We start from the raw sequence: 9,574 nt of genomic DNA, 5'->3' as shown, positions 1-9,574 counted from the left end.
TCAAGGAGACAGTTGTCCACCTCAAAGCTCACCACCTCTCTCAGCTGTTCCAGGTAAAGCAGAGAATGCAGGGAAGGTATTAAGAGACATGGGACCTGCCTTCAAGGACTTTATAATCTAACCCATAGTTCATATGGTTCTCACCCACAGGGAAGGAAGAGTTAACCTGCACAGTGTTAGGTTTAATGAGGAGAGGAGAATGTGGTGCCACGGTTGGCAATGACTTTGCCAAAGCACAGAAGGAATGGGGCTTGGATGACACTTGGGCTGGACGCTCTTGGATGGACAGAGTTTGCTCAGGCTGAGGGCACAAGGAAGGTTATTTGAAACTGGGTGAGCAGCATGAACAGGGTCAGGAAGGTAAGAACAAGCATGGCGTGTAGAGGAAACAGTGATTTGCTTGAATGAGAGAAGGTGAGCATGGGACGTAAGACTGACTGGAACAGTAATAATGAACCCGATTACGAGGACATTGAAAAGTAACTCAAAGAGTCCATTGTGACATGGGAACCAGGAGGGGTTTGGGAATCCTTGAGCAGGTGTGTGTTTTGGCCCATTTGAGCTGCTATCAAAGAATCCCACAGACTGGGGGGGGGGGGGCGCTTAAACAACAGAAATTTATTTCTCACAGTTCTGGAGGCTAGAAGCCCAACATCAAGGCATCAGTGGATTCGGTGTCTGGTGAGACCTGCATCTTGGTTCATAGATGCCTGTCTTCTTGCTGTGTCCTCTCAGGGTGGACAAGGATGAGGGAGCTCTCTGGCATCTCTTGTATAAGGACACTAATCTCATTCATGAGGAGTCCACCCTCATGATCTAACCACCTCCCAAAGGCTCCACCTCTTAATAGCATCACCCTGGGATTTAGGTTTCAACTTATGAATTTGGGGGGACCACCAGCATTCAGTCTATAGCAGAGTGGTGAAGTTCTGTTCAGGGAAGGTTAGACAGATGCGCCTTTGTAAACTGAGTTACTTATAGGCAGAGAGGGGGGGAAATAAGATAAGATAGGATCAGAAGCAGAAGACATGAGTGGGGAGAGGAGAAGAAGGGAGAGGAGGCCCCTTTGCAAATACCTGATTGGTTCAGGAAGGGAGGCTAGAGTGCCGGAGAGTTGTCAGACTGACATCTGGACAGTGGAGACAGCTCATGAAAAAAAGTGACTTTCTGTATATCCCCAAGTTAACTGAAAGGGCCTAGAAGACATATTTGTACACCTGTGTTCACAACAGCATTATTCACAATAGCCAAAAGTTGGAAGCAAGTGTCCAAGGAGGGATGAATGGATAAAGAAGGGTCCATAGAGGGGTGAATGGATAAAGAAAATGTGGCATACACATACAATAGAACATTATTCAGCCTTAAAAAGGAAGGAAATTCTGACACACGCCACAACATGGATGGACCTAGAGAACACTACTTTAAGTGAAATAAGCCAGTCCCAGAAGGATAAGTAGTGTATGATGACATCTATTTGGGGTACCTGCAGTAGTCTAATTCATAGAGACAGAAAGTACAATGGTGGTTTCCTGGGGCTGGGGAAAACAGGGTAACAGGGTGGGGGAGTTATTGTTTAATGGGTACAGTTTCAGTCTTGCAAGATGAGGAAAGTTCTGGAAATGGCTGGTGGGAATGGTTGTACAATAATGTGTACTTACTGCCACTGAGCTGTATACTTAAAAATGGTTAAGATGGTAACTTTTATGTTAAGTGTATTTTACCACAATTTTTTAAAAAAGAAAGAAGTGATCTTCCTTAGTCCAAGGCTCTCAATGCCATCATCCCCAGCTGTCTCGGGGGCTTCATTCCGTTTACCATCCTGTCTCTTTCTCTCTCTCGCCTGGACCTTCAAGCCCTCCCTTTCTCTCTCTCTGTCAACTCTTTCTGGCCAGTAGTCTTCAAATAATTTTCTATGCTTTGTAGAATCTATTTTTTCACTCTTCAGCCACTACCTTCAGACAATTGATCAACAACCCCCTTCTCCTAAAATTCACTCATGCTTTTTAGTTCTTACCTGGTTGAACCACCAAGCTGGAGTTTATCCTGTTGACCTCCTCCTCCTTCAAATTGTTTCTGCCCCTCTTCTGTCCCACCGAACTCTCGAGTTATCTGCTACCTTTGGAGTCCCTCCCTGACTCCCATTCAGGCTTCTTCGTGGTTGCTCTTCCAGCGTGCATAGTGCTGGGGGCCCCCAGTTCCATCTTGGATTCTCTTTTATCTCTTTTATCCTCACACTTTTTCAGTGGTCATATCCACTCTTTGGCCTCAGGAACCATCAAATGTTGATGATGCCTAAGTCAACATCTACAGTAGAGCTCCCACTCCAGTACTTTCCACCCACAGTCACTGGCCTTCTGGAGATCATCACTTGGATGTCCCACATACATTTCAAACTCAACATGTCCAAACTTGAACTCATTTTGGCCCCTCCCCATGATGCACATACCAACTTCTCCTCTAATAAGCCATTTGCTGAAATGGCAGAATTACCAATAACTACCCAAACCAGAAAGTTCCCATCATCCTCTACTTCCCCTTCTCTCTCATGCCCATTTCCCATCAGTTATAATCCTGTCGATTATACTGATTCTGGGAAGTTGGAAAATCCGCAGGTAGGCCAGTCCTCTGAGAAGAGACTTACAGTGCTCTGCCCATCTGAGGGGCCATCAGAAAGCTTATTAGTGTCAAAAAGAATATTTTAATGGTAGTCTGATCTGTGTGTTAGGAAAAAGGATTTGAATATTCAAATGAGTCGACTTTCATTAGTAGTAAATGTTTCGGGATGATGTAGCATCCCTGGTGGTGAGTATACTCTTTAAAGTCTGCTTTTGAGGCATTTGAACTGCATTTGTTATAGAAGTATTTAATATCAGCAAATGTGATAAGTTACTTCTAGAAGAACCAGGAACAGCATCTGTTGTTAGATGATAAGGCATCAGTTTGAATGCCTCAAAGCCCTGTTAAGTAGGGAGAAGGCAGTCAGCTAGAATTTGCCTGGGAGGGTTGGTTGAGGGAGTCCCTATCTCCTCCTCCAAAGCCTGTTGGAGGCTGATCTGGATTTCCAGAGCCCCTTTGAGCCTCAAACTTTGGCTCACTCACTTCAAGTGGGAAGCTACATCATCCTACCTGCCAGGACCCTCCTTCCCACACAACTTGGCGGGAAGAAGGCATCTGCAGGGTGATGGCAATTAGCACTCATGAAAGAGAAACAACAACTGTTGGCTACTGTATTGTCTTTGCTGTGCTTGAAACCCCATAAAGGGTGTTGTAGATTGACTGTCTTTCCCCTCAAAATATGTTCAAGTCCTAGTCCCTGGTACCTGTGAATGTGACCTTATCTAGAAGTGGTCTTTGCAGATGTCATCAATTTAAGATGAGGCCATTGGATAAGGTTCTACTCCAATGACTGGTTTCCTTACAAGAAGAGAGTATCTTGGACACACAGACGCACAGGGAAGAACACCAGGTAAAGACAGAGGCAGCGACTGGAGTGATGTGTCTATAAGTCAAGGAATGCCAAGGATTGCTGTCAGCTACTGGAAGCTAGGAGGGACACATGGCCAAGATTCTTCCCTAAAACCTTAGAGGGAGTCTTGGTTTTGGACCTCGAGCCTCCAGAACTCTGAGAGAATAGATTTCTGTTCTTCTAAGCCACTCAGTGAGTGGTTCTTTGCCTAGGAAAAGAAAACAATGGGGAATCCTGGATGGGACAGAAACAGGAGCCAAAAGGGAAGAGCCCCCATAATGTCCACCCCAGGTTTAAATGGCAGCCAATCAATACAGTGTATCTTAAAGAGCTCTCAGGTTGGCCCTCCTCTCTGACCTGGGCCCTGGGGTCCTCTTGCCTGGATTCCACAATGGTCTCCTAACTGGTCTCTCCACTCCAGTCATACACCAGGGATAGGGGAAACCTAACGCTAATCATAGTCACATGGATTGAGAACCATGGTCTTAATAATGTCAGAAGCAACTGGCCTGCTCTGTGAACGTGCAGGCAGAATCCTAATGAGGATCCTCATCCGCCTTTCACTAAATCTTGACGACAGTTCTGTGATGAGTAATACTATAAACCGCATTTGGGGGCACGGGGACATTGAGTAATTAGCCTGAGGTCACACAGCTAGAATTTGAACTCGGGCCGGCTAACTCACCACCCTTTCCCGTGTTACTCTATCGCCTGGGGAAGGGGGTGGCAAACCACACTTCAGGGCTGGAGGAGCAAGCAGAGCCCCTTAAAGAGATGGAGTGCCCATCTTGAGACAGTCCTTTGAAACTGGGGTGAGGTATCATCATGATTTCTCAGCGGAGACACTGAACTCTGCGATTGGCCTCAAGTGCCAATGTGAGTCAGAACTGGACCGGAAACCGCACTTTATACACTCTCTCTCTCCCCCCACCAACTGCTGCTTGTTCTCTCCTGGGCCCTCCTCCAGTCTGGGCTGGGAGTGGAGCCCAAAGGATCCCCAGGCCCCACCAGAGGCTGACAAGCCGGAAGTCCTGGGGTGATCCAGGCAAACGCTTGCTTGCTCACAGCTAGCACATTATCCAGTAACTTTCCCAAGAGTGCAGTGAGAGTTAATGTTTATAAAGTGCTCTGAAAGCCTCTGATAAAAGACATTAAATGGCATTAATAGAACACCTTCTGCAGGCCCCATGTCTCACTCCGGCTTGATTGATATGCATCCCTCTTGTGCAGTAGGTGGATGCTTTACTTCAGATGAATTGAGCTCATTAATTAGGATCCTGTGTGCAGTTTATTGTGAAGGATGCTCGGTTATTACCGTAATTAGGACCCTGAGCCAACCCCGGACTATCTCACTGTAAACATATGGGGGAGGGGAACTGTCTCCTTGAACCCTTTGTGCGCTTAGTTGCTAAATTCAAGCCCATTATCTTGCACAGACAGGTACCTGAGGCTCCAATAAAATAAAGTGTCACTGATTTCAACAGGGCTCTTTCTTAGATGACTGTCCAGTAAGCACGTGATTAATGCATTGCTTAATAGTACTTCCCTATTTCCAGACATGAGCTCAACGCTGGTCCTATAACACCTCTATTCATCATTTCCACTCAGCATCTAATAAACATTTTGAAGCAAAATCAAGCTTCTTTACCCATTTGCTACCAAGGGGCTACTTCAATTAGCCAGAAAAGTGGCAGTACCCTTAAGGCAAATGTTCACAAATGTGGTTGCACATTAGAGGCCTCTGGGGAGCTTTAAGCAAATTTGGATGCCCAGACCCCAGCCTTAGAAATTCTGATTCTGATTCATGTGGTCTGGGGACTAGGTATTAGTGTGTTGTGGGGGGGGGGGGCATCTTTCTTTTTCTTCTCTTTCTTTTAATTAATAGACTTTATCTTTTTAGAGCAGTTTCAGGCTTACAGAAAAGCTGATGCTGGTCCAGCTGGAAACCCAGAGTCCCCATATACCCATTCACAAATGCCATATAGAAAATATATGTATATATATTTAATGACCTGAGTGATTCAAATGTGCAGGCCAAGCTAAGAATTCAGTTTCAGTGCAATCATTATCTACACAACTAGAATTCAACAGCTTTGGGTAAAAATAATTTCTGATTGAACCACAGCCCAAACTGTTCCAGGTTTTCTCAACACTTGTCCCTAATGTAGCAGCCCAAGCTTGAGAGTGGATTGGCATTCATTTAAAGGAAGATGACTCTGTTCACCATCGTGGTTTATGCCTTATGCATAATGAATGGCCTTATCAATTATTAGAGGCCTGGAGGGTTCTCTTCCTTGTTAGATTAAAATATAAATAGAAATAATACAAGTGGCAATCTAGAACTCTTTGAAATGGTTGATGAGTTGCAGTACTTAAGGAAAATTAACACAGTACTTCTAAAAAGGAGTTGAGTATTTTTGATATTAGTAGTCTTGCTGTAAAGATAACTAAGTAGAACAAAGGAAGTAATCTATTTGATAGAGAATAGAAAATATGGGGGGGGAATGTGTTTTTTTCATAGTACCTGAAAGAGAGCTACACACGGAAGCTAGTGTTTTGGGTCCATAACCATTCATTCATTAAGCAAGTATTTATCGAGCATTTACTATGTTTCAGGTGCTAGGTGCTGTGGAAAAACAATAAACCAAGTAGGGCAATAATGCTGCTCTTATAGTATTTATATTCTGGTGGCATATTAGAATATGTACTCTCCCACTTAGCCAAATGCTGTTGGAATTGTCTAACAACAGTTGGATACCTCTGGAAACGTGAAATATTATGTAAATTGTAAACATTATTGACAACACCATGGCTTTTCATTAGACTGGCATCAAGATAAAATGAAACTCTAAAATTCACTATGAAATACACTTAATTACTGAATTTTGACTCGAGAGAAAGTTAATGCACTTTGATACCGGTGTGTTATAACAGTTGGATTGTTGAAGTATAAATCATAAATCATATGTAAAATATAGAGAAGAAATAAATTCAGGGTGTCTGGGTGGCTTGGTCAGTTGATTTCCGCTCAGATCATGATCTCAGGGTTGTGGGATCAAGCCCTGCGTCGGGCTCCATGCTCAGCGCAGAGTCTGCTTCTCCCTCTCCCTCTGTTCTCCTCCCTGCTTGCACATGCTCTCTCTCTCAATCTTTCATAAATAAATAAAATCTTTTTTAAAAAGAAAAGAAAAGAACTCAAGTTCTTTCATAGGGTTAACAGCTTATAGGTATGTTGGGTCGATTTCAGTTGATAGACATGTTTTAGAATGTTGTTAGGAGGAAATGGCATCTTTTTTTTTTTTAAGATTCTACTTATTTGACAGAGAGAGAGATAGCGAGAGCAGGAACACAAGCAGGGGGAGTGGGAGAAGGAGAAGTGGGCTTCCCCCCCCCCCCGAAGAAGGAGCCCGATGCGGGACTCGATCCCAGGACCCTGGGATCATGACCTGAGCCGAAGGCAGACACTTAACGACTGAGCCACCCAGGCACCTGAGGAAATGGTATCTTTAATGAAGGGCACTGGTATCTCTCACTTAGCTTATGGTGTATAACAAGCTTCTCTGAAATGAAGTACCTTAAAACAACACAATTTAGCTTTTGTTTAGCTCATGATTCTGTGAGTCACCTGGGAGTTTTTTCTGGACTGGCTCAGCTGAGCTCTGCTGGGGCCTCTCAGGTGCTACCGCCAACTGATGAGATGGCCTTGCTCACTGACGGCTGGTCTAGCGCCCCCTAGCTGAGATGGCTCATCTCTTCTCCATGTGGCCTCTCATCCTCCGGTGTCCTGGTCTCCTTCACATGGTGAGAGCAAGGTCCAATGCTCAACTAGTTTTTTTCAAGTCTGTGCTTGTGTCACATTTGCTATTGTCCCCTTGACAAAAGCAACTCACATGGCCAAGCCTAGAGTCGGTAATGGGAGGGCACTACTCAAGGGCAGAGACGGAAATTATAGTGACATTTGTGCAAATGATTCACTCCACTATCCCATTGCTAGGCATGGGTTTTTAGGTGAGATTCTCCTAGAAATTGCTATTTTCTGAGAAGTTCCCCCTTTGATCATGGGCCCCACGTACACTCAACTCTAACTGTTCACAGTGAATACAGCCCAGGGAAGACAGCACCTTGCTGCATCACTTCACACAGTCTGGGATCTGGAGATGCACACTTCATCTCCTGGACCGTACTAGGTTCCACCTCTGGGAACCATGCTTTCCTATCCTAAAACAGCTTCATAAATTTCATATACACCCCTAATTTCCACACAGACCATACCCCTGCATCTTTAAGAGAAGACAAAGATGTTTGTGATAGTGCTATGAATATCTCTCTCCCAGGACTCAAACTCAAACGATCTGCCTCTTCCTTAAGCCAGAATTATCAGGGAATCATTGTTAGAACTGCGTGCAGGGGATTGGAGACCTGGAGTTCATGGGGACTGGGTCAAGAAAGAGGCTCAGGAAAGAGAGAATATACCTCTTGGGGGGACTCAGATTGGACTCCCCCTCAGAGATGAGAAGTGCAACAAAGAGAGGAGAACCAGAAGAGTGTCTTCCAGCATCTGTACGTCCTTATTTAGAGTCTGATAAAATTCAGTAAAAATTTTGTTTCAACAAGATCAGCCACAAGTTCAATACTCTATTGCATATTTGAAAGTTGCGAAGAGAGATCTTAAAAGTTCTCATCACAAGAAAGAAAAATTTGTAACTATGTGTTGTAACAAATGTGTGGATGTTCACTAAACTTAACGGGTAATCAATTTATAGTATATACATGTATCAAGTCATTATGTCGTACACTATGTTGTACATTATGTTGTACACCTAAAACTAATACAATGTGTCAATTATATCTCAGAAAAAAAAAAGATTAGCCTTGTGTTGATGATTGTTTAAGCAGATGATAGTTACATAGAGGTTCATTGTACTATCCCCTCTACTTTTGTACATGTTGTAAATTTCCCATTAAAATATTATTTTGTTTGTCTGAAAAAAAATTTGTTTCAAGTTTGAATATAATTGCCATGATTAACTCCCTGTCCTGGTACAGGAGGTAGTATAGTCCAGTGGTTAGGCACTCAGCCTTCCACCACGGACTACCTGTGTGACCTTGAACTAGTTAGCCTAGGTAAGCCTCACTTTCTCCCTCTGTCGTGGCCAGGGTTGTCCAGAGAAACAGAACCGATAGATAGAGATTGAGGTGGAGATCGATTTTAAGGAACGGGTTCACAGAATTGCAGGGCCTAGAAAGTCTGAAATTATAGGACAAGCTGGGGGGCAAGAAATTCTGATAGTCGATGTTGCAGTGTGGAGTTAGAACGCCAGAGAGCAGCAGGCTGGAAACTGAGGCAGGGTTTCTATGTTGCGTTCCTGAGGATAATTCCTACTTCGGGGCGGGGGCTCAGACTTTGCTTTAGATGCCTTCAAATGATTGGATGAGGCCCACCCAAATTATGGAGCATTATCTGCTTTACTCAAAGTGTACTAATGTAAGTGTTAATCATCTCTAAAAAATACCTTCACAGCAATATCTAGATGAGTGTTTGACCAAACAATGGGCACCAGAGCCTGTGCCAGGTTGACACATAAAATTAACTATCACACTATCCATTAAAGGGAAACGAATAGTATATATGTCATAGAATTGTAATGCAATGAAGCATACAAAGCAGGGAGAATGGCTCCTGGCATTCATCTTGGCTGTCAATTTTCTTCCCATACCCTACAGAAGCAGTAAAGGCTGGTCACCCACATACATTGGGGCTATGTAGTTTGGGGAAGGGGTGAGCAGAAGGTTTGGTGGATTTATGGCAGGTAAGTGGTTTTATCCCTTAAAGAACCAGAGTGGGGCATCTGGGGTTAGTTTTAAATTGATGTTTGTTTTCAAAAGAAAAGGAATTTAAAAAGAGCTCTGAGATCCTTTAAGACTGAGCTGTTGCTTTAGAGACCCATCACCTAGCAACAGGAAGATAATACCTTCTCTCCTCCAACAGGTAAACCTCTGGCTTATCTAATTGAAATTTCAGGCTTCCTGCCACACTCCTGAAAAACTATCACTTTAAAGGGATCAAACTGTACGCCAAACAGAGTCAAATTTGAATGTGCGAGCTTC

This window comes from Callorhinus ursinus, unplaced genomic scaffold (genome assembly GCF_003265705.2).
Source record: "Callorhinus ursinus isolate GAN/ISIS: 27379988/994484 unplaced genomic scaffold, GSC_fseal_2.0 scaffold11, whole genome shotgun sequence".
NCBI classification, from domain to species: domain Eukaryota; kingdom Metazoa; phylum Chordata; class Mammalia; order Carnivora; family Otariidae; genus Callorhinus; species Callorhinus ursinus.
Note: the sequence above shows the minus strand (reverse complement) of the source record.